Raw genomic sequence first — 22,727 nt, 5'->3', positions numbered from 1 at the left:
CTGTGACTTCTGAGTCTTCAAAGCCAGGCCCCTCAGCTCCCATCCTGAAAGGCTGTGCAGGCCTGCAGCTGTTTGGGGGCCAGGAAAGGAGGAAGGGGGCTGGTCCTTTGTCCCTCAGAGGAGGCCTCCCGGAGGCCCGGGCCTGCATGGCGGGCAGCCACATTAACCTTCCACCCTGGGTGGGGGGAGCTTGCCTGAGGTCAGGCACATAATGAGGCCAGGTCCCTGGCTGTCCCCTGCCAGGGCTGCAGCAACAAAGGCCCAGTCAGGCTGCACGATGCGGGGGGAGGCGGCCCAGTGGGGGTGGTAGGTGCAGCCACAGCTGGCCTCTTAGGCCTGGGGTTTCCTTCCAGCCCACCCCATGCTGGGCACTTCAAAGGGACCAGGGGGAGAGGCCAGGCCGGCCTGGGCCTCCTTCTCCCAAAGCCACCGGAGGTGGAAAAACACCTTGAGAACAAGCTTGATAGAGTCAGGTTTTTGGAATCTGGCGCCATGGGGTGCCGCTGGTATGGGGTCTTTCTCTGGCAGCCTGGTTGCACTTTCTTTGTTTGGAACCTGATGGCCCAATTACTCAAATCAGAGCCTTCCAACCTTGGAAATCAATAATAATAAAAAAAGATAATGTCCTTTGTATGAAGGGGCTTCAGAACGTTCTTAGAAAATTCAATTAAAAGATAAATTTATTTTGTTCCAACAAATTTTGATATCCATGTATAGGAGGGGGAGTCTTCAAAAAGTTCACAGAAAAAAAATCTTATGTTAAGCCAATGCGTGGATTTCAACATTTCTTTTTTTTTTGCTCCAAAATAACTTCGTGCTGCATGGGCATTGGGTGCCTGCTTTATGGATAAGCTCACTGGGACTCAGAGAAGGGGAGTGAACCTGTCTTGAGATCCCACCACTTGCAGACTCCGCATCTCCTTTCTTCTCCCATGAAATGGGGGTAATAGTAGCGTCTGCCCGGGGTTGTTGGAGGGGGTATTGAAATCATGGGCGCAAGGGCCTGCAGTAGCCTGGCACTCACAAACACCTAGGAAGCAGCAGGTACTGTGCTGACTGTGCTAAAAGTGTCTCATCGGGGTTATGGTCCTCCAGGCTCTAGTGCCAGCTCTCTTTTGGTTTCATGAACACTAGAAATAAAAATCTGTATCATCTGGGGCAGCAGTCCAGCCACCACTTGTGACCCTGGAGTCCCATATCAGCGCTGGTTGGAGTTCCAGTTGCTCCACTTTAGATCTAGCTCTCTGTGGGTACACCTGGGAGGGCAGCAGAGGATGGCTCAAGTACTCTGGCTCCTGCCACTCAGGTGGGAGACCAGGATGGAGTTCCAGGTTCCTGGCTTCACCCTGGCCCAGCTCTGGCTGCTGTGGCCATTTAGGAGTGAACCAGCGGATGGAAGATCTCTCTGTGTCTTTCTCTTCCATCTGCTGGTTCACTCCTCAAATGGCCACATCGGCCAGAGCTGAGCTGATCCGGAGTAAGGAGTCAGGAGCTTCTTCTGAGTCTCCCACATGGTTGCAGGGGCCCAAGGACTTGGGCCATCCTCTGCTGCTTTCCCAGGCACATTAGCTGGATTGGAAGTGGAGCAGCGAGGACTCAAACCGGCACCTATACGGGATGCTGGCTCTGCAGGCTGGGGCTTTAACCTGCTGTGCCACAGCGTTGGCCCCAATAAATAAATCTTAAAAAGGCAATCTGTATGGTTGTCCAGAGATCATTCCCCTGATTCTGATTGGTGTAGAAAATGGAGAAAGGAGGCCCAGCGAGGGGAAGGGGCTGGCTCCGGGCCCTAGGGTGAGGCAAGTGTGGGTGTGGGAGACAGAGGAGGCCTCTGGGGGCTGCACTGTTCTGTCTCCAGTAGATGGAGAGGCGTGTGCAAGAGCTGGGTGAACCTCGCCTGGTTTTGCTTGTTTGCAGACACGTTTTTTCCCTAGGAAACCAGACTATATTGTGTCTTGGAAACGCCCATGAGAATTTCATTAGGCCCTCTTAACTGAGCCTCAAGAAGCTGTCTAGGAGTGACCAAATTTTGGATGACTTGTCCCTGTTAGCCTCACTATGGCCGGAGGCTGCCAGCACGGACCCTGTGCTGCAGGAGGCAGGTGCAGGGTGCTGTACCCTTGGAAGCCTGAGTTGGGTAAATAGGGAAGCAAAAGGCACAGCCACAGGGCAGGCAGCTCGGTGCCTGGTGGCGTGGTCTGCACTCCCTGTGTATAGGTGAGCAGTGAGTGGATCCTTTTACCACGTGACTACAGAAGCGTTCAGCACTCTGCTAGGTGGCTAGAAGTGCAAAACCATGTGTGTGGTTAGGAGCTTTTACAAAGCAGATCCTGGGGTGGACGTTTGGTGCAATGGTTAAGTCATCTGCATCCTGTATCAAAGTGCCTGGGTCCGAGTTTCAGCTCCGCTTCTCATTCCAGCTTCCTGCTGACACCCACCCTGGGAGATAGCAGTTTGTGGCTCAAGTAACTGGGTCCCTGCCACCCATGTGGGGGACTTGAATCCCATGTGGATTGAGTTCTGGGCTCCCAGCTTAGGCCAGGCTCAGCCCCAGCTCTTATATATTTCTGTTATGCCATCACAAAACACACCGAACACCAGAGTAAAGGAAAGAGTTTACGGGGGAAAACCCAGCAGACTGGAGGGGAGGGACGAAGAAGGATAAGAGAGAGAAAGAGAGTATAAGAGAGAAGAGAGACAGAGGAGAGGAGCTAGTAAGGAGAGAAGATAGAGCAGAGAAAAGAGAGATGAGAGTAGGAAAGGAGAGCAGACGAGAGGAGCCCAGAGAGCCTGTTCAGGAATAGGCCCTTTTAAAACTTTGCTGGAGGGTGGGCAGGGAAGCAAGAGCAGCGAATCCCATTAGGATGGGGGTGGAGCTTGACACCAGTGGTTGGGCCGTGTGGCCACCTGGCTTCTAGCAATGGCGGGGCGGGCTAGAGCCTAGGATGTAAATCAGGGTGTAGATCGCGCCATAGATAAAACTGAGCCAGTTTCCTAACACCAGCTGTTGTAAGCATTTGGGGGAATAAACTAGTGGGTGGAAGATCTCTGTCTGTCCCTGGTTTTCAAATAATTAAAACAGTTTAAAAAATTCTCAAGCCCCTAGCGACTGAGGGACTGAGTGGCACAGCCCATGCTGTGTTGTGGGCACTCGCTGATGGCGAGAACTTGACGGGTCCCTGGCCTGCTCTGGGCCCTTGTCATAAGATGAGGCTGCTCAGCTGCTCCATGGCATAGGCCAGGCATCTCTCAGTCTCAGGGACTGGAGACGCATCTCAAGCAGGTGTAAGTATGAGCCCCTACTAGGGGCCAGTGCTGTGGCACAGTGGGTTAAGCCGACGTCTGCAGCGCCCACACCCCATATGGATGCCAGTGCAAGTCCTGGTTGCTCCACTGTCTATCCTGCTCCCTGCTAAAAAGCAGTGGAAGATGGCCCAAGAGCTTGGGTCCCTGCAACCACGTGGGAAACCTAGAAGAAGCTCCTGGATTTTGCCTGGCCCATTTGGGGCATGAACAAGCAGGTGGAAGACCTTTCTCTGTTTCTCCCCCTTTCTCTGTAACTCTGAAATACATAAATAAATCTTATAAAAATAAAAGAGCGAGCCCTCAGGCTGGGTCCTTGAGAGTTCCTTGCTCTGTGCTCTTATCTCTGTTTGCCTGGATCTCAATCAGCCTCCTTTTACAAGAGGGCAGATTGACTGCCCTGCCCCCAGTGGCTCCCCACTCATTTCCTCCTTGCAGCAGTGTAATGAGGTCTCAGAGTTCACTCTGATTGGCTCAGATGGGTCATGTGTCCATCTTTAAGCTAATCACTGTGGCTAGGGGACGCAGTGCTTTCTGGGATATCTGACTCCCACTGGGGCAGGTGCAGCATTGCTTCGCAGTCATGCAGGAACTTCTTCCAGCTTCCTCGGTGCTCAGACAGGCTCTGGAGCCCAGCTGCCTGGGTTCTGATCCTGGTTACTTCTTGCTTGCTGTGTGTGACCTGGGGCAGGTTATTTCAGTCTCAGGGCCTCCTCACCTGTAACACAGGAACAAGAGACCCCACAGAGCCTATGTGAGAACCAAGTGCATGAATCCGTGGAGGGTGTTGGAGCACTGCTTGGCACAGAGTAGGCACTTCAGTGAGGTTCAGTGTCGCTATTTTCATTCTCTTACTCATTCGTGAGCAGGGAAGTAAATCATAGTGTCTGCCCGTGTGGAACTCACAGGGCAATTCTGTGATGATCTTTTATTAAAAAAGACATTTGCTTATGTATTTGAAAGGCAGATGTGGAGAGAGAGAGAGAGAGAGAGAGAGAGAGAGAGAGAGAATCTTCCATCTGCTGGTTTATTCCCCAGATGGCCACACCAGCCAGGGCTGGGCCAAGCTGGAGCCAGGAGAGCCTGAAACTCCACGCAGCTCTCCCACTTCATACTTGGGCCCTCGTCTGCTGCTTCTCAGGTACACAAGCAGGGAGCTGGATCTAAAATGAAGCAGCTGGGACTCAAACCAGTGATCCCTTATGATGCTGACGTCACAAGTGGTGGCTTAACCCGCTGCACCACAATGCTGGCTGCATGATGGGCTTTTCACTCATTTATTTAAGACATGTTTATTAAGCACAATGCTGAGAGGTGCTTGGGACCAGGGGTCACAGAAACAGCCCCTGCCTTCGTGGAGGTAGACAAGATGTCTTTACTGTCTTGGTTTCCCATCTAAATAGCAGGGCTTTAACTTTTTCTGCAGAGATAGCGTAAAGAGGTGTGGAGATGTGTCCCAAACCTGCAGGTGGCTTTTTTAACTGGCATTTCTGCCATCAGGGGGTGGGCATCAGTCTGTCCTTCCCAGATGTCCACATGTAGTTTCACCTTCCTCTGCTGCCTCCATGGGTGCCTTCTGCAGGCTTCCCCTGTGTGGCCGGCGCCCGCCCTGGAGTGGGGAGAGCTGGAGGTTGAGGTCGCGCTTGGGTTCAGGTGTTGGTTCTGGCTGAGAGCTGCTCTGTTCTGTGGAGCAGCCGCCCACCACCCAGCCCACTGCAGCCTCCACGCAGGGCTCTTGTGCAAGGTCTTGGGCCCAGCTTCACTGGGGCCTTTCTGGGTCATTTCCAGAGGCAGACTCCCTGCTCTGTGTGCCAGGATGCATGCCGGGAGTCCACCAGAGAGAGAGGAGGTGGGGAAGGAGAGAGCCTCCTCACTCTCTCCCTTGTGGCTCCCAGGCGATGTACTCAGCATAAGAATTGGGGCAGTGGGGCAGCAGGGGCCCATCCCCCACGCCCTGTCAGGAGAATGCCCAGCAATTGCTCAGCCCAGCCCGGGGCTCTTCACCACCATAGTGCTGCTTCTGGGCCCAGCTGATGCCATTTGCAAGCCTCCTCTTGAGTGACTGCATTGGGGGTCCTTTACCTGAGAAGGAAAGCAGGCTGGAGATGTCCAGTGACTTGCTCAAGGTCACCAGGGTGCACCCTGGCCTGTCTGCCCACAGAACCCAAGTTCTTGATCGCTCATTTGTGCTGTCCCACAGAATGGATGTGCTGAGTGTCCTCCCGGGGGAATGACTTTCTGTCCACAGGTAGACATGTCCAAGACCAGAATTTGCAAGTAGGATGAGGCCCTGGTAGACTTTTTTTTTTTTTTTTTAAGAAAGAGCTACTCATTCATTCGTTTATTTGAAAGGCAGTATGTGTGTGAGAGATCTTCTATCTGCTGGTTCATTCTCCAAATGCCCTCAACAGCTAGGGCTGGACCAGGCCAAAGCCAGTAGCCTGGAACTCCATCCAGGTTTCCCACATGGGTGGCAGGAGCCCAAGTACTTGGATCAACCTCCATTGCCTTCCCAGGTGCATTGGCAGGGAGCTGGTTGTGAATCGGAGCAGCCAGGACTCAAATCATTACTTCCGTGTGGGATGTGACGTCCCAAGCAGTGGCTTAACCCGACCTGCCACGTTGCCCACTGTGGTGTACTGTGTGTGTATATGTGTCCACCCTAAGTGGAGCCTGGTGGGCTGTGCTGCCATTACTCCGGAGGACCCTAGCTCCAGCCTGGCCAAACACTTCCCTGCTAAGGAGCTGCCATGCAGAGCCCCTCCTGGGGGCCAGGGGCCCAGAGCAAACAGCTTTGGCCCTACTTCTGAGAAGGAGACCTGCCATATCCTAGCTTCAAAGACTCCATCCCCCTCTCATTGTCCTGGAACCCCGTTCAGATTGGGATTGCTACGTGGTGCTGCTTTGCACAAGCCCCTAACTGGGGAGTAAGGCTTCCAAGTCACAGGCACTGCCTACGGGGGCACAGACGGCACATTTGCTTAACCTCACCGCACCTCTTCCAGAACCTTTCTGCTTATCCTCCAACCCCGCAGGCATTTATTATTACTGTTATTGTTATCATCATTATTGATAGAGGCGGAAGCTTTGGAGAATCTGGGAGATGACATCACACCATTAAAAGCAAGAGGAGATGGTTTGGATCTTGGCATTGCTGTGTTCCAACTATTCTCTGCCCAAAGTCTGTGATCTTTAGTGATGGGCATCTTGTTGAGCCTCAGTTTATTCCTCTGTGAAATGGGGCCACGGAAGCCTCTCTTGCATGGTGATGGAGGGCTTGGGAGGGCAGCGAGTGGGAAGTGCCCGCACATAACCTGGCAGATCTGGGTTGCAGTGATGAGTAAAGTGTGGTTCTCTTCCCTTTGGCCTGGGCCAGGACACCCCCCTGGGGTCTGATTGGGTGGCAGTGCTGTGTGGACAGAGAGCTCCTTGGCTCAGCGATAGTACGTGGAACAGGGTGAATCTGTGTAGGCCCTGGCACCTGGGGGGACCCAGGAGACGCAGCCCTCGAAGCCTTTGGCTGTTGAACTGTTCTGTGGCAGAGCTGGGGCACTGCCCAGGGAGCCCTTTGGCACTCATGGGGTCAGACACATGGCCTCCTTGAGAGCAGACTGCCCTGGCCTTGCTGTCTGGAGAAGAACACCCTCCCTCCTGCTCCTCTCAGACCATCCCCCTGCAGCCTGGACTTCCTGTGCAGAGTCCTGGTGGCGCCTTGGAGGCCTGGGACGTGAGTGCCCACCGAGGCTGCTCGGCCTCTCCCTGGGTGGTCCAGAGTGAAGGGAGAGTGGCGATGGCTGTGACCTCGCTCCTGGTGCCACAGGCACCCCCTCAGTCCCCCTCAGTCAGAAGGAGGAGAAGGTGGGCTCTGGGTGTTTCTGAAGATGCTCCCAGAAAGCAGCATATCCTTGTCCCCAACATATCCTTGCCTAAATGGTCCTTAATTTTTTAAGATGTATTTTATTTTTTATTTATTTATTTTTTTTTGTAAGATGGAGTTACAGAGAGAAAGATCATCCATCTGCTGGTTTACTCCCCGAAACGGCTGCAACGGCTGGGGCTGGACCAGGCTGAAGCCAGGAGCCAGGAGCTTCTTCCAGGTCTCCCATGTGGGTGCAGGGGCCCAAGCACTTGGGCCATCCTCCGCTGCTTTCCCAGACACATTAGCAGGGAGCCAGATTGGAAGCGGAGCAGCTGGGAGACTCAAACTGGCACACATATGGGATGATGCCGGTGTTGCAGGTGGTGGCTTAGCCTGCTGCGCCATAGCACAAGGCCCTCCCAAATTCTTATTAAACAGCAGTCTCTAAGGCCACAGTGACCCAAATGATGAGTAAACTCAGCAACAGACAGATACATGGAGAAAAATCCCCCCAAAGATTCGTTGATTTGAAAGGCAGAGAACTATATGGAGAGAGAGAGAATCTTCCATTCACTGATTCACTCCCCAGTGTGTGTGTCAAAGGTTGAAGTGGGGCAGCAGCAGAGTCTCCTCCAACAGCTCCTCCTTGGTCTACCCAGAGCTCCCTGACCTGCACCATGTCAGAGGGTATGAAACCACTTAGGAGCTTACGATTTTCTCTGTCATTGGCAGCAGCCTTCCCTGGGGGCAGGAAGTGTCTGGCTCATGTCCTCATCCCTCCCTCACCCACCTACCCATAAACTCTACACTCAAGAAGAAAAATCAGCAACAATACCCCAGCAGCACAGTCACACAACCCCAACAGAACCTGCCCCAACCATTCGCCCCCTTCCCACAGGTAACCACTACCCTGAATTCTGTGTTATTATCCATAGATAACTGGCCATGAAAGGCAGGGCTGGGCCTAGAACTCCATCCTGGTCTCCTACATGGGTGTCCGGCCCAGGCCTCTGGGTTGTCATCCCCTGCCCTCCCAGGTGCATTATCCACACCTCGGTGTGGGATGCTGGTGTTGCAGGCGGAGGCTTGAACTGTGCCGGCTCCTAAATTCCCCCTTCTGAGCCCACTGTGCTGCTGTACCAGAACCCTGCAAGCTCGGCATTGAATAGCGAGCAGACATTTGTTTTGCGGGTGATTCTGGAGGCTGAAAAGCCAAGTTCTAGGGACGGCACCTGCTGAGAGCCTGCCTGCTGTGTCACAGCATGGCTGAAGGTGCCACATTGCAGGGGGCAGAACAGGGGCCTGTGCCGGTCCTAACCCAGCCCACCCCTCTGATGACAACGTTCATCCACTCATGAGGGCTCTGCCCTGCTGACCTGGTCACTAGCGCCGGCTCCAGCTTTCTACCCGGGTGCATGCGACATGTGCAAACCACATTACCCCCATCCCTACATCCACACCTCCAAATCCTCACTTCATACCCGTGTTCCTGGCCGGGACCCCTAGAGGGGCCTGTGCGTGGGCCCCCAGAGCCGAGTGTAGTCCTGGGTCCGGGCCGCTGTCTGGAGGATGGCCCATGGCCTAGGAGGCTCTGGAGTGGCAGGAGTGTGGCACTCAGCTGTGGGTCGGTACTGAAAGAAGAAAATCCTCCCGCTTTGAATTTGCCTTTTGCTCCCCACTAGCCACACCACCTGCCAGCACTGTGAATCTGTAAGTTCTTTTTTCTTAACGAGTCACTCATTTATCACATGAGTAACACAGTTATGTGTTTTATGAGTGTTTTGCTTCAATTACTTAACCATCAGACACTTTAAATGTACTACCTGCCTTTTTTTTTTTTCATTTTAATTTGGTCACCTTAGTCTGGCATTTCTTCTTTTGTAAAACATACCTAGAGGGGCGGGCGCTGTGGTGCAGTAGCCAGGTCTCCACCTGTGGCACCAGCATCCCATATGAGCACTGGTTCGAGTCCTGGCTGCTCCTTTTCTGATCCATCTCTCTGTTTATGGCCCGGGAAAGCACTGGAAGATGGACCAAGGGCTTGGGCCCCTGTACCCAGATGGGAGACCTGGAAGAAGCTCTTGTCTCCTGATCGACCCAACTCCGGCCATTGCCACTGTTTGGGGAGTGAACCAGCGGGTGGAAGACCTCTCTCTCTGTCTCTCCCTCTCTCTGTCTGTAACTATATCTCTCAAATAAACAAATAAAATCTTAAATAAATAAATAAATAAAACATACCTAGAGAGGCCTCGTGGTGGCATAGACCATGATGCTGGCCTCCCATGTGGGCCTCTTGTTTGAGTCCTGGCTGCTTCAGTTCTGATCCAGCTCCCTGCTCCTGTGCCTGGAAAAGCAGCAGAAGATGGTCTAAGTGCTTGGGCCCTTGCACCCACATGGGAGACCTGGGAGACACTCCTGGTTTCTGGCTTCAGCCTGGCCCAGCCCTGTCCTTTGTGGCTATCTGGGGAGTGAACGAATGGATGGAAGACCTCTGATTGTGTCTCCATCTCTCTTTCTGGAACTCTGCCTTTCAGATAGAGAAATACATCTTTTAAAAAATAAGTAATAAAACTTGCCCAGAGTCTCACAGCCCCAGAAGAGCTGTTCCTTTGGGGAAGGTATCAGTCCACCCAATGGGGACACCTAGAGGGACATCCACGCTCGGAGCAAGAGGCTGGGCTCCAGTGTGTCTTTCCCATTGAAATGGTCTCTGTGGCTCCTCCCCTTGGTACAAAAGGCCCGAGTCCGGGCCCAGAGTAAGTTATTTGTAATGCATTTTTAGAGTCCATATTGCAATATTAGCCATGACTGTCTGCTGTGTAGAAAGAGGAGGAGTTTGCGTTTGAAGTCTAATCCAGCTTCTACTTAAGCCCAGTCCCTGGGCAATCCTTTCTTCTGCCGCTGAGCTCAAACAGCCGGTCCTCAGGTTTGATCTGCTGCCCCACGGAGCCCTGCCCAATGTGAATTTGAAGAGTTTTTTTTTCCACCTCTCTCCACTAGGGAGACTGGCAAAAATAAAAAAATAAATAGTCGCCGCGGTTCTGCAGCCTGGGCTCCCACGGTGGCCCCGGGGGTCCCTCTCAGAACCCCCTCTGGCTGTTGTGGGGAGGGAGTGCAGGCCAGGGCCCACCCGGCCTGCTGCTGGCTTCCCCGGGACTGCTTTTTCCTCCCTCCTGTTCTCCCAGGAGCCCCTCTGAGCTCTCGCTGCTGGGGGACGGCAAGCACTGGGGAGGCTGGGAGTCCTGTCTGGCATGCGGGGGGCAGAGAAAAAGGAGGCAAAAAAGAGAGGGAAATGAAAGGCGAGAGTTTGTCGGGAACTGGTGCTGGCGGTGGAAACAGGAGCCGCGGCGGGACAGAAGCTGGTGGCCTTCAACACTTTTCTTCTCCCCTCTCGCCACACGACTCGGAGGATGCAGGCAGTAATTAAAGGCCCCCCTGGCTCCTCATTTCTGTACCCACGCCTTTGATCTGGCTCATGTTGGGCGGCTATTTTCATTGTTCCTGCCTTTCTTTCATTCTTTTTTGATGGCAGAAATGATGATCTTTGATTCCAGAGTCGGAGGTGGGCAGGAGAGTGTTACAGGTCTTACATAATGCATCTTTCACATCTTATTTTTAAACGCGGGCATAATCAGGGCCTGGCCGAGGCTGGGCTGCAGGTCCCCCGACCGTGTGTGTGTGTGTGTGTGTGTGTGTGTGTGTGTGTGGCTAGGTGGTTGCCTGCCCTGCGGTGCTGGCCTGGGGGTAGGTGGGGACAGGCAGTCCTGTGCGACTGAATGAAAATTACTACAGGAAGCTCCCCCACCCCTTCTAAATATAACCTGGAGGGAGTTTTTCCTAATTGTTCCCTTATGGTGAAAAATGTGCTGAGAGAGAGAGCAGGACGGGGAAGGCTCCGCCCGCGTAGCCAGGGTTCTCATGGTGGCGCGGTGGGGGCCTGCATGCTGTTTATTAGTGGATGTTAATAAACTATAGGGGACGAGCCACAGGAAGTGGTGTGTGAGCCAGCAACTGAGGCAGCTGAAAGAGAGTGCAGGTGTTGGCCAGAGCCGCGGAGGCCCAGGTCGCCCACCGTCTGGTGCCGTCCCATCTTCTGCATCTCCTCCCAGCAGTGGACGCTTGCTGCAGGCAGACCCATGGGAGAAGGCGAGGGCTCCTCCGTGCTGAGGGCGCGTGCGGGGACTGTGCATTCGTGGTGCCACTGGCTGTGCAGGTGAGGCCAGGTGCAGAGGGGCAGATGAGGCTGGCGGGGTCAGGATGACCTGTTGCCCTCGGCTCCTGTCCACAGCCGCCCTGCTGGAGGCCGGGCCTGTGTGTGGCCCGAGGTTGTGGCAGTCAGGGTTGTGTGGCTGTGATGTGGCACCTGACACATGCGGCGTGGGAGAGAAAGAGGTGTGTTTCGACCCCTGGTTAGGAGGTTCTCAGTCCAGGATCAGGAGGGCCGGTTGGTCCCGCTCCCTGGTGATGCAGTCGTGCAGAGGATGGCATGTTGACCCGGGATGCAGAGAGCCGGTGGAGGGGGGGTGCACAGTGCAGCTTTAATGGCCAGCCCTCCCAGGAGAGCCCAGGATAACCTCCTCCTCACCCTCCCGTAGCCTGAGGCCCTTCCACTTGGTGGCCTCCTGGACACCATCAGTGGGTGAACTCCCCATCCCCGCCCCAGCTCCATTAACTTAACGCTTTGGGGGTTCTAAGCTTCCTACCTGGGCCTGAGAGCCCAGTTAGCATGAGAGGAGCCAGATGGGCAGTCTTGGCGGGGACTGTCCCCGAAGGATGAGAAAGCAGAGGTCCTTCTCAGGGAGCGGCATTGCAAAGGCTGGGTGTAGGGGGAGCCAGGGTGTGCCGGAGCTGGGGTGGCCAGGGCCTCACTGGGGCTCTCTGAGTGTCAGGAACTGATCAGAAAGGCTGGGAGAAGGGCCTTGGGCCATGTTCACACGTAGGAGGCCCCTGGCCTTCTTGACAGCAAGACATCCCCCCCTCCCCGCCTCCCCGGCTGCAAGGCTTGCGCATAGGGTGCTGGGGACCACTTGGAAAGTGCCTTGCACTTGGCTCTGTGGTGACAAAGACTCTGAAGCTCCAGTAATAGGATTTTTAGGCACTGAATTCTTGATTTAAAAAAATATCTATTGATTTATTGATTTGGAAGGCAGAGATAGAGAGCGAGAGAGAGCAAGAGAGAGATCTTCCATCTCCTGGTTCGTTCCCCAAATGGCTGCAACAGCCAGGACCAGGCCAGACTGAAATCAGGAACCTAGAACTCCATCCAAGTCTCCCGCATGAGTCAGGGGCCCATGTACTCGGGCTGTCTTCTGCTGCTTTCCCAGGCGCAATAGCCAGGAGCTGGCACTGCAGGCAGCAGCTGTACCCGCTGCACCCCAGTGCCAGCCCCAGTAGGTATTTCTTGAGCACTTACTGTGTCCCAGGCTCTGTGCTGGGGAGTGTGAGTCCCACATTGGGCAAGGCAGCCTGGCCTCTTGCTGTGTGCAGTTTCCCATCCGTGGGAGACAACAGGTAGATCTTCACATAGGTAGCTCTGTGTCGTCATGGGCGTAGAAGTGTCTGGAAGGAAGAGCCGAGGAGTGAGGGCAGACGCCAAGGTGTCTCTGAAGAATTGACAGTGACAGTGAACAAGGGATGGAAATCGTCGGGGGAGGGCAGCCTCGAGGCAGGCTGGTGGGGGCTCTTTGGAGGGACCCTCTGCAGGCAGTGTAGGGACTGACCAGGGTGGGGCCGGGGTCCTGATGTTGTTGGATTTGCCCTGAGGTGGAGAGGCAGTGATGTGGTGCAGGTGGTGGGAGCGGAGAACAAAGGCAGCTTTGAAAGACCTTGGATGAAGTACTGAGGACCAGGGGCCTCCAGGTGGACGGAGGGGTTCTTTCTGGAGCTGGCGGAGAACTGAAGGTGGAAAAGTCCTTTCCCTTCTTAGAAGGCAGCCCTGGCTTGGGGCAGGGGGCTGGGTCAGAGGGCTGGGTCAGAGCTGGTGAGGAGAGTGGGTGGAAGTCCAAGGAGCCAGAGCCTGGGTGCTTCTACGTCCCCAAAAGACCCCACACTTTTGCCCAAGGGCAGGGGCCTCCCCTGCCATGGCCCCTGCTGAACCGTCTTCTGTGTGCCTGGCCATCAGTGTCTGTGACGGGGACCTGCCCCACGAGGCTGCAGAGCCCTTGGGTCGTGCTGGGGTGGGGGTGCCACTTGACTCTTGGATACATTGCGTGGGCTGCACCTTTCGCAGAGCCAGGCATGGAGCACTTGTGGCCTCTGCTTTCTGGTGCAAGGGGCACCTGCCCGCCCTTGGCTGGGCTGCCAGAATCCTGCGGGCTGTAGCTGCAGGTGGAGGTAGCCTGTCCATTGCTCCTTGTAGGTCCTCTTGGTCGGCCTGGCCAAGCCTGTGGGACTAGGGACGGCCACTGCAGGGGTTGATGGTTCATGCAGTCCCATTTTGAGGACCGTGTCCTTGTACCTTCTGTCCAGGCTGCACACCAGTCTGCTTTGCCTGGTGTGTGCAGAGCCTGGCGGCCAGCCCTCAGCACTCTCCACCCCGTTGCCGTTCAAGGCCTTTTCGTTTAGAACACCACCTTGGCAGCTCCTTGCATCTGGGTGGGGGTGGAAGTGGGTGCTGCTTAGTGGTAGGGTCCCTGGGAAGATGGGGGCTCCCAGAAGGGTTTCATGCTCTTATGAACCCCTGGCTGCTGTGGGGGCCCAGGTCAGGACCCCTAGATTTTCCACTTGAGGTCCAGGGGCCCGATGTGGGACCACTCACCACCTGGCCGGCTCTTCCCTGTCCTGTTTTCATCTCCAGGGGGAACTTTCAAGAGAGACATCACCAGGTCTGGGCAGACAATGGGGAGACAAATGCACACTTGCGGAGGAGTTTCTGGCCTCCAGCCTGGGGTCTTTCTTATCCCTGCTCTATTTTCTTTCACCATCCACCTTTTGGGCTAATTAATGGCACGAGCATCCTCCTGGTGGTTTATAAATGTCCCCTTCAATTTTCCCCAGGGCAGTTGGAGACTGTAAATATCCTGATATATCTGGGTGTGCGACTGTAGCTTTTACAACCTGAGAATTCTATAGCTGGACCACAGACAATGTGGTCCAATTTTGAGGAGAAAAGAATCTTCATTATCCAACACTGTTGTTTTTAGAAAGGTTTATTTATTTATTTATTTGACAGGCAGAGTGACAGGGAAAGTGAGGGAGAGTGAAAGAGAGAGAGAGAGAGAGAGAGAGAGAGAGAGAGAAATCTTCTGTATACTGATTCACTCCCCAAATGGTCAGAATACCCAGGGATGATTGCAGGGAACCAGGAACCCCATCTGGGTCTCCCTCGTGGGATGCTGGGGTCCGGGTACTGTGCCATCTTCTGCTGCTTTCCCAGGCACATTAGTAGGGAGCTGGATCTGAAGCCGAGCAGCTGGGGTTTGTACCAGTGCTCCAGTAAGGGATGCTGGCGTCTGTGGGTAATGGCAAACCCGTGGTGCCACACCAGCCCCCTCGAACACTCTGTTTTCATATTTGCATCTTTGCTCTCAGCCCTCGTCCACAGACACCTGGGTTTATAAGATTATAACTGAGAGTATCTGATAGATTCTGCTTTTTGCTCAGAGGTTGGGATGTGAGCCACCCCTGTGCTCCGAGGTCCTCGAAGCTGCTTTTAGTGAGTGCTCAAGGTCTGGAGCGAGCTGTGGATGAAGTGCTGGGCCCTTCACTCGGGAATTGCACAGGAGGCCTCTCTGCCTCCCGGTTCCCTTTCGGGTGCTGGGAGCTGCGGGGAGGGTTGGGGCTGTCCTCAGTATGCCTCGTATCAGCCGGAATGTGCTCTGAGCTTGGGGTCAGGAGAATGGGGTGCTGGCCCTGCATTAGCACTGAGTGGCTGTGAGAGAACTTGACCTTTTGACTCCTGTGTGTCAGTTTTTCCATTTAAAGATGGGTCATTCTCCGACATGACAAAATTTAGAGTTCCAAAGGAGGAATATATCCACAGAAAGATCCAGGAGTATGCTTTCAGTATGGGATGTAAGAATATGCTTGTATTAAATGTCCAAGTATAGTTTCAGTATTAAGCGTAAGAATAATGTCATGAGCTGGTGTTGTGGCACAGTGCTGCCATCCCACATGAGCGCCGGTTCGAGTCCTGACTGCTCCACTTCCCATCCAGCTCCCTGCTAATGCGCCTGGGAAAACAATGGAAGATGGCCCCAGTGCTTGGTTTGGGCCACAAGCTCCTGGTTCCTGACTTTGGACTGGCCCAGCTGCAGGTGTTGCAGACATCTGGGGAGTGACCCAGCGGGTGGAAGATCTCTCTGTCTCTCCCTCTCTGAAGCTCTGCCTTCCAAAGAAATAAATCAGTCTTTTAAAAAATATGAAGGAACTTCAGGAAGTCTGTGGAGAAAAGTTTGCTTTGGTGCAAAACATTTTTGAAATCTACACCAGCCTTGGCCTGCATCTGCTGTGTGCTTTTGAGGGCCTGTGTGTCGTGGAGTGTGAGGCTGGGATCCCAGAGCAGGTTTTTATTTTTTTAAATTTATTTTTATTTTTTTAAAATAATTATTTATTTTAAAGGCAGGGATACAGAGAGGAGAGGGAGGGAAAAATCTTCCATCTACTGGTTCACTCCTCAAGTGGTTGCAATGGCTGGAGCTGGGCCAGACAGAAGCCAGGAGCCAGGAGCTTCTTCAGGGTCTCCCATGTGGGTGCAGAGGCCCAAGCACTTGGGCCATCTTCTGCTGCTTTCCCAGGCACATTAGCAAGGAGCTGGATTGGAAGTGGAGCAGCTGGGACACAAACTGGCACCCATATGGGATGCTGGCACTGCAGGCAGAGGCTTTACCTTCTACACCACAGCACCGGCCCCTAGGATAGGTTTAAGAATGGCTCTGGCCTCAGTGGTGACATCAGGGTGACTTCTGCTCCGCGTCTTATCTCCCATGCAGTCGTGATGGCTGCGGGCTTCAGCCTCAGTCTACCCCGAGTGTCCCATTGGGGGCACACTGGAGAGCTCAGTGTTTGACTAATGGAAGGTCAGGCAGCAGAGTTGGTGGCAGGTGCCAATCCACCCTGTGTGCCCTGTGTTTGCCACCTGTGCCCAGATTATGGTTGGTAAGGAGTCGAGAGAGACAGTTGGGGCCAGTGTCCACTGCCCTGGGCCCTGCAGGTCTGCAGTGTGGAGCAGGTGCCTTCTTGGTCAGGGTCAGGGATGGGTGGAGAAGCTTCCAGGTGCCCCCTCTTCCCCGAGGCTCCCTTGCCTGGTGTGGCTGCCCAGTAGGGGAGGGGCTGGGCTGCTGGAGGTGGTGGGTGGGGGATCTCTTAGACGTCTACTTCGAGCCATCTGCCCAGGGCGCAGGTGCAGTAACTGTCATTGACGTGCACGTCCACTTCATCATCCCGGGAGGTGGGGCTTGTGCCGTTGCTCCCATTTCGCAGGTGAAGAAACTGGGGCTGTGGGAGGTCAGGTGATTTGCACAGCGTCACATCGTGAGGAGGTGGCAGGGACAGTATTTGAACCCAGGCAGCCTGCCGGGCGGAGCCCTTCCACTTCTCTGGGCTCAGCCCCCCTGCAGCCTCCCTCGGTCCTTTCCTCCTGCCTGCTGTGCACGGGGCCACATCCCATCTGTCAGAGGGTCTGTTCCGGCCAGATGCAGTGCCCCCTCCTGGGATCCCAGACCAGGATGGTTCAGCAGAGGGAGGGAAAGCGAATCCCTAGGCCTCGTCCTTGCTCCAGACCTTGGCATTGCTCCGAGGGCCTGGGAGGCACTGGCAGCCCAGGCTCAGCTGCAGAGCTGGACCGTCTGCAGCCGTGCTGCCCTAACTGAGCAGGTGTGCTGGGACTGGCCCCGTCAGCCCCGTGTGCTTGCTGCAAGCCCTGGCCACCCCATCTACTCCCTACTCCATTCTCCTGTGGTCGAGGGAGGGCAAGAGTGCAGCGTGGGGGTGGGAAAGGGCAGTCCTTACCCAAGGGAAGAGGTGGCTATGGGCGATGGAGGAGAGGAGCAGGCACGGGTGGAAAGGCCCGGGAGAAGAAGACGGAGGAAGAGCGAGCTGAGACCTGTGCAGGGATGCGAGCGAGTGGGCTGCAGAGGGCAGCATGCAGGGGAGAGGAGATGGGCAGCGGCGAGAGGAATAGAAACCCGAAGGCTGGCTGGAGAGGAGGGCGGCAGAGAGCCCAGGCACAGGAAGTATGCGGAGGGGAGGGCTGGGGTGGCACGGGAGGTTCTGAGGTTTGAAAAGCAAGTCTCGCGAGAGTGCTACGATCCCTGCTGCTCCCGAGCTTCCAGAAGCTGTGGGCAGGCACGTGGGGCTGCGGGGCTGGCCACGCCTGTGGGTGCCACACCGGCAGACCTACTTGTGGTGAAACCGCTCAGTCTGAGGTCTCGGCAGCCTCTGCCTTGGCCTCTGTTTCTCAGTCCGTACTTCCAGAGCCAAGGTTTGTCCGTCTGCCCCGGTGTTTCTGACGTGAACTTGACGCGCTGAGGCACACAGGTCTCTTCTCCCCTCTCCACCCTCTGAGCGCGTGGTCACCAAGCCCTGTTGCTGAGGGGGACCCACATTTCATTTTCCACTGAAGCCTGGATTTTATGTTTCCCCGGCGAGAGCGGCCGTTGCGCGGGCTCAGCACCAGGGTGCCTGTGGTGTGTTCAGCCATTTACCCACACCCGCCCTCACCTGTCACCTCCTTTCCTGCCCCACGTGGCTCTTTCTGCTTTGTTCACCTCATGCCTGAACCCCTGACCCCCCGACATGTGGGCAGGCCTTTAGGTCACCTTGTTGAATGTCCTGCTCTCTCACCTTTGGGGCACAGCCAGAAAATCCTCGCTCCCCCTGGCCTTGATCAACACAGGGAAGGTCAGGCTTCAGGGCTGTGCTTGTACAAGAGACTGATGGCTCCTGAGGCCCAGAGAGAGAGACTGAGTGGCTCAGAGCAGTTGGGCCCCCTCTCTCCAGCCAGCGTTCGGAGCTTTCTCTGAACATTTTTGTGGGGTGAGTTTTGATTTCTGTGACTCATGCTAGATCCTCTTTTTGCCTCCTATTCATTCATTTCCTCACTGAGTCAATCAGTAATGGAGATGGGTATCCCCGCTGTGTGCCAAGGTACTTGGGGCACACAGCGGAACCCCAGGGCCTCAGGGAGGCATTGGAAGTGTCTCGGGGAGCTGCTGCAGTCCTCAGATGATGTCACTGTCCCCTGCTTCAACATGAGACCATATGCTGTTCCCTTGGATGACATCGCGTCTTTGCAAAGCTGGGCTTCCGGTCGTTGCCCTGGATAGAAAGCCAGTCCCACAGGGAGGTTGATGTGGAAAGAGAAATGAGGGTGGCGGGTCCAGTTTGCTCCCGGAGTTTGAGAAATTTTCACCCAAGAGCCTGAGGACGTAAGGCTTGGAGATGGTGCAGTCCAGGAGCTTAGCCCTTGGAGCCAGGGCACAGCCGTGGAGGCTTTCTAACAGGGCAGTGGTACAAGGCGACTGTGGCCCGTGTAGGTGTCAGAGGGGCTGTGTGTGTGCTGGCCTGCCTGCGGAGAAACGTGCTAGGGGCCCCGGTAGTGGTCAGCATTGGCCAGCCAACCAGCCGTGGTGGCGTGGTCTCCAATGATGGCCTGGGAGGTGGGCAGTCAGATGGACGGAAGGCTGGGTGGACAGGGTCGGGTGAGTCCCCCAAGGAAGGGAGTGAACAGGAAGGGAAAGAGTCTGTTGGGTGCTGGGCATGGGGACATGGGTGGTGACACTGAAGACTCGGAGGAGGAGCCCAGGACTCTGGCCAATACAGAACTCAGCTTGCTTTATGTTTTCATCTGCGCCCCTTTGTCTAACATCTTAAATAATCAATCGCTGTTTCCTCACCTACCGTCCCCGAGGGCAGGGCTGTGCCTCATTCCCGGAGTTTCCCCAGCGCCCGGCTCCACACCGCATCCAGAACTCACAGGGCCATGGTGCCTTCATGTTAGCCATGTTTTTACTGCATCCCTTCCATCAAAAGAAATACCCAGCAGTTCCTTGCAAGCACTCAGGGCTGTAGAACCCAAGTCGCTGGTGGAGAACTAGAACGTGTATGTGCAGAGGGCAGACAGGAGCTTCGTGTCAGTCTTGGCTCTCACTTGTGGGCTGTGCAGCACGCAGATGCACGGGGTCCCCCAGGTCTGCACTCCTGGCCCGCTCCTGGGTGATGCCCAGGCTTCCGGGCCAGGACACCCCTTTGAGTGGGAGCCTCCCAAGTCTGCCACCCCCACTTCTGTCTAAGCACCCCTTCCTACATCTTTTGCTCACTGCAGAGAGCTCCACCAGCAGCTGCTTCCCCCCCAGGCGTGAACGAGAAGGTCAGTTGTCCATGACATGTGGTCTGAGGTGCCCAGAGCAGCTGTCCTCATGTCCTTGACCGTGAGTCCTTGCCATGCTCCGTCCAGAGCTCCAGGTGTTAGGCAGTCTTGTGTGAGGGTCAGGTCCTCGTCTGGAATACGGTTGTTCCTGGTTCTCTCCCGGGGTGGGCTTGGTGCACGCGGAGTGTGTCGGATGTGCTTGCTACGGCAGGGTTGCCCCGTGGCTGGTTGCTTTTTCGCCTGGAGCCGCCTGTGTGTGTGAAGATGGAGAATGTCAGGAGGTCTTGGGCACTGCTGAGTAGCTCTGTGCCACCCAAGTCAGGTACTGCTCAAGCCTGCTCCTGCTCGGCTTCTGCAATCAGACGAGACTGGGCGTGTGCAAGGGGGCACGGCCATATGCTGCTGTCTACCTCTTTGCTTCCCTCTGGGAGCAACACAGCCGGATGTGTGTGTTTGTGTGTGTGTGCACGTGTGTGTATATATGTGTGTGTGTGTGTGCATGCCAGTTCGTGCCCAGCAGAGCTCGGCAATGCAATGTGAGTAGAAGGACTGGAGGTCATCTTTCTAGCTCCCTGCATGTCCCAGTCCCCGGAGGATTCAATCTGTCACCACACAGAATTGGGCTTGCAGGTCAGAGCTGGGCTGCTCCTGTTTGCTCAGTGCGTTATCAATCAATTGATTGGTGTATTTATTCATTCATACCCTTGTGTAGCAAGTGTTTATTTATGGACCATAGCTGACATTCTGAACTGGGGGTGCAAACTAGCTGGAGCAGACTTCCTGGAGGAGAGAGCATTGCGGGGCGTGGGCATACGTGTGTGAGCATGTGCGTGCACGTGTACACAGGTGCATGTGTGCGTGTGTAGAGTACATGTGGATGCATGCAGAACATGTACACGGTGTACTGCATGTACCTTGCATGTGTACCCAGGCTCAGGTTGTAAGCACTTGCAGGTGTGTAGGCAGGTAGGATCGCACCAGCAAAGCTTTGGCACCCATGTCAGTGACGTTGGCAACCCCCTCAGCCTGCGTCGATCCCAGGCTGGAGACGAGGAGCTGCAGTTTGGTAGAGCAGATTTTGTAGCTTGGCTTCGTGTGCGTGTGAGCACTTGGGTGTGTTTTAATTAACTAGAACATTTGCCTGGAAATGAGCAGCAGCGGCAGCAGGCGCAAAGGCAGCTGGAGGGGGGGCGGGGCGGTGGCAGCGAGGTGCTGGGAGCCATGGCAGCCGGGTTCCCCAGTTCCAAACGCCCCATCCTGGCTGGTGACAATGTTGGGCTGCTGCTGGTCACTGCCCCAGTAGAAAGGGGCTGAAAACTTCTGGAATTCCAAAGCATACTATCTAGGTTCATGGTTCTAGCCATAGGTAGAGATGACAGCTCCGGACATGGTCCACGGTAGGCTTTGGCCCCAGGAGCCAGGCAGGACCGACCCCCTGTCCTCCAGTCCCACTCAGTGGCACCCTGTGTTTGTTGCAGGAATGGGTCAGCTCAGAGGGGCTAAGTGATGTCTCCTGGGTCACACAGCACGTTGGTAGAGCAGTTGGAAGTGCTGACTATGTTTCCGGTGCTGTCTGCCTGACTCGTGTCGTGCAGGTGAGAGGGCACAGGGGCCATCAACCCAGGGAAGTTGAACACACACAGCACAGGTGCGTACACCTCAACCCCTCCTGGAGTGGCTGCCTACCGACCTGTCTGTCGGGGTGTTGGGAAGGCTGGCCTACCCAGGGCTTCTCCATGGCATAGTTTTCTACCACTAAAGACGAGGAGAGAGGAAGGGAAGGTCAGGACTGGTGGAGGGGGGCCGGGACTCAGTCCATTCCTGAGACAGAGTAGCCACCGGGAGCCCACAGGTTGGAGAGCTATTCCAAAATATCTTACCCCAGCACTAGAGTGCCCCCTCCCACTTTCCTCCTGCCTTCCAGTCTGTTCCTGGGCTGCATCTCCCGCTGCTACAGGCCACTCCCTGGCACTGCCTCATCAGGCCTCTACCCTGGCTTTCTTTGTCCCTTCCCACCTCCAAGACCCCTGCCTTTGTGTCCCTGAAGGCAAGGCCCTGGTTTCTCTGTCGTAGGCACACACAGTGTGCAGAGGATGGTGAGTCCGTATCAGTGTTGACTGAACAGATTGCCTCCAGACTGGGATTTGCAGCCATGTGCCTGTGCACCTGTGCACACACATGTATGTATGTGCTTGCACATGGGTGCACACAGGTGTGCCCAAATGCACGTGCACGCACCTACAGGTTTTGACCTATTCACCTGATGCTGCTGTCTAGCTGGGTTTCGGAAGGAAGGCCCTGCTTTAAATTTTAATTAGAAATCAGAGCAGTAGAAGAACAAGCCGGGTGCAGCTGGAGTTCGCCTTAACAAGCGCCGGCAGTCCGGGGCGGCCCCTGTTAGGGCCGGACACCGCTGGCGCTGGTGGGAGTGTCTTAATGCCTTCGAAATTATCCTGTGATTATTGGTGCCAGAGTGTCAGGATTTTGCCGAGGCAGCAGTCTGTCCCAGCAGTTGGACAAAGTTGCTGCAGGAGAGGAGTTGGAGGTGAGCGTGGGAGGAGTTGTGACGGGGGTGGGCGTCTCTATGTTCCCGAAGGCGTTGAGGAGTTCTTCCTTGAAGCCCCCACCTCTGTGCGGTGGGATTTGCCTGCATCCTGTTTCTCCCGGGCTGAGGATATGTTGAGCATATTTGTTGTAGGTAAAACGATCTGTTCAGACTGTGTCAGGTGGGGCATCATTCCCTGGGCACCGGGACGGGGTGGTGAGCCTCACCGGCTGCTGGAAAGTCGCCCTGGGCTCCTGGGCCCCAGCAGGTGGGAGACACCACCCAGGGGCTGTGCAGCTCCCGGGCAGGCAGCCTCCTGGGCGGGGGCTGGCCAGGCTGCAGCACATCATTGTGGGGTCTCTTTTCAGGAAGCTTTTAGACAGTGGCTAAGAAGGGGTCAACTACCGGACACTGGCTGGTGTGGGGTACCCAGACCCTGGAGCCACATGGTGGTTTCCATTGGTTCCACCACTGATCATGGGGGTGTTTCTCCTAGGGATCTCCCTCTCCCCCTGTTGGGATGCAGGAATAATAAGCAGTACCTACCCCTTGGGCCACCACAGCAAAGTTAAAGAGACAATATAGCTTCATAGTTCCTTAGTCTTCTGATTCCAGGAAGCCCAAGACTTGCCATTTTGTTAGTTCATTTTGGTTGCTCCTTTAGCAGCTAAATTTTTTTTAAAGTATGTATTTGAGAGACTGGGATGGACACG

The 22,727-nt window shown here is 55.2% G+C and overlaps 1 protein-coding gene across 5 annotated transcripts in view; it reads left to right on the top strand.

Moving 5' to 3' along the window:
• ZNF423 (zinc finger protein 423) overlaps positions 1-22,727 on the top strand; it is a 328,940-nt gene that overhangs the window by 138,699 nt on the left and 167,514 nt on the right. The gene's annotated exons all lie outside the window — the stretch shown is intronic.

This window comes from Oryctolagus cuniculus, chromosome 18 (assembly GCF_964237555.1).
Source record: "Oryctolagus cuniculus chromosome 18, mOryCun1.1, whole genome shotgun sequence".
In the NCBI taxonomy this organism is placed as follows: domain Eukaryota; kingdom Metazoa; phylum Chordata; class Mammalia; order Lagomorpha; family Leporidae; genus Oryctolagus; species Oryctolagus cuniculus.
Note: the sequence above shows the minus strand (reverse complement) of the source record. Positions and strands in the feature narration are given on the sequence as shown.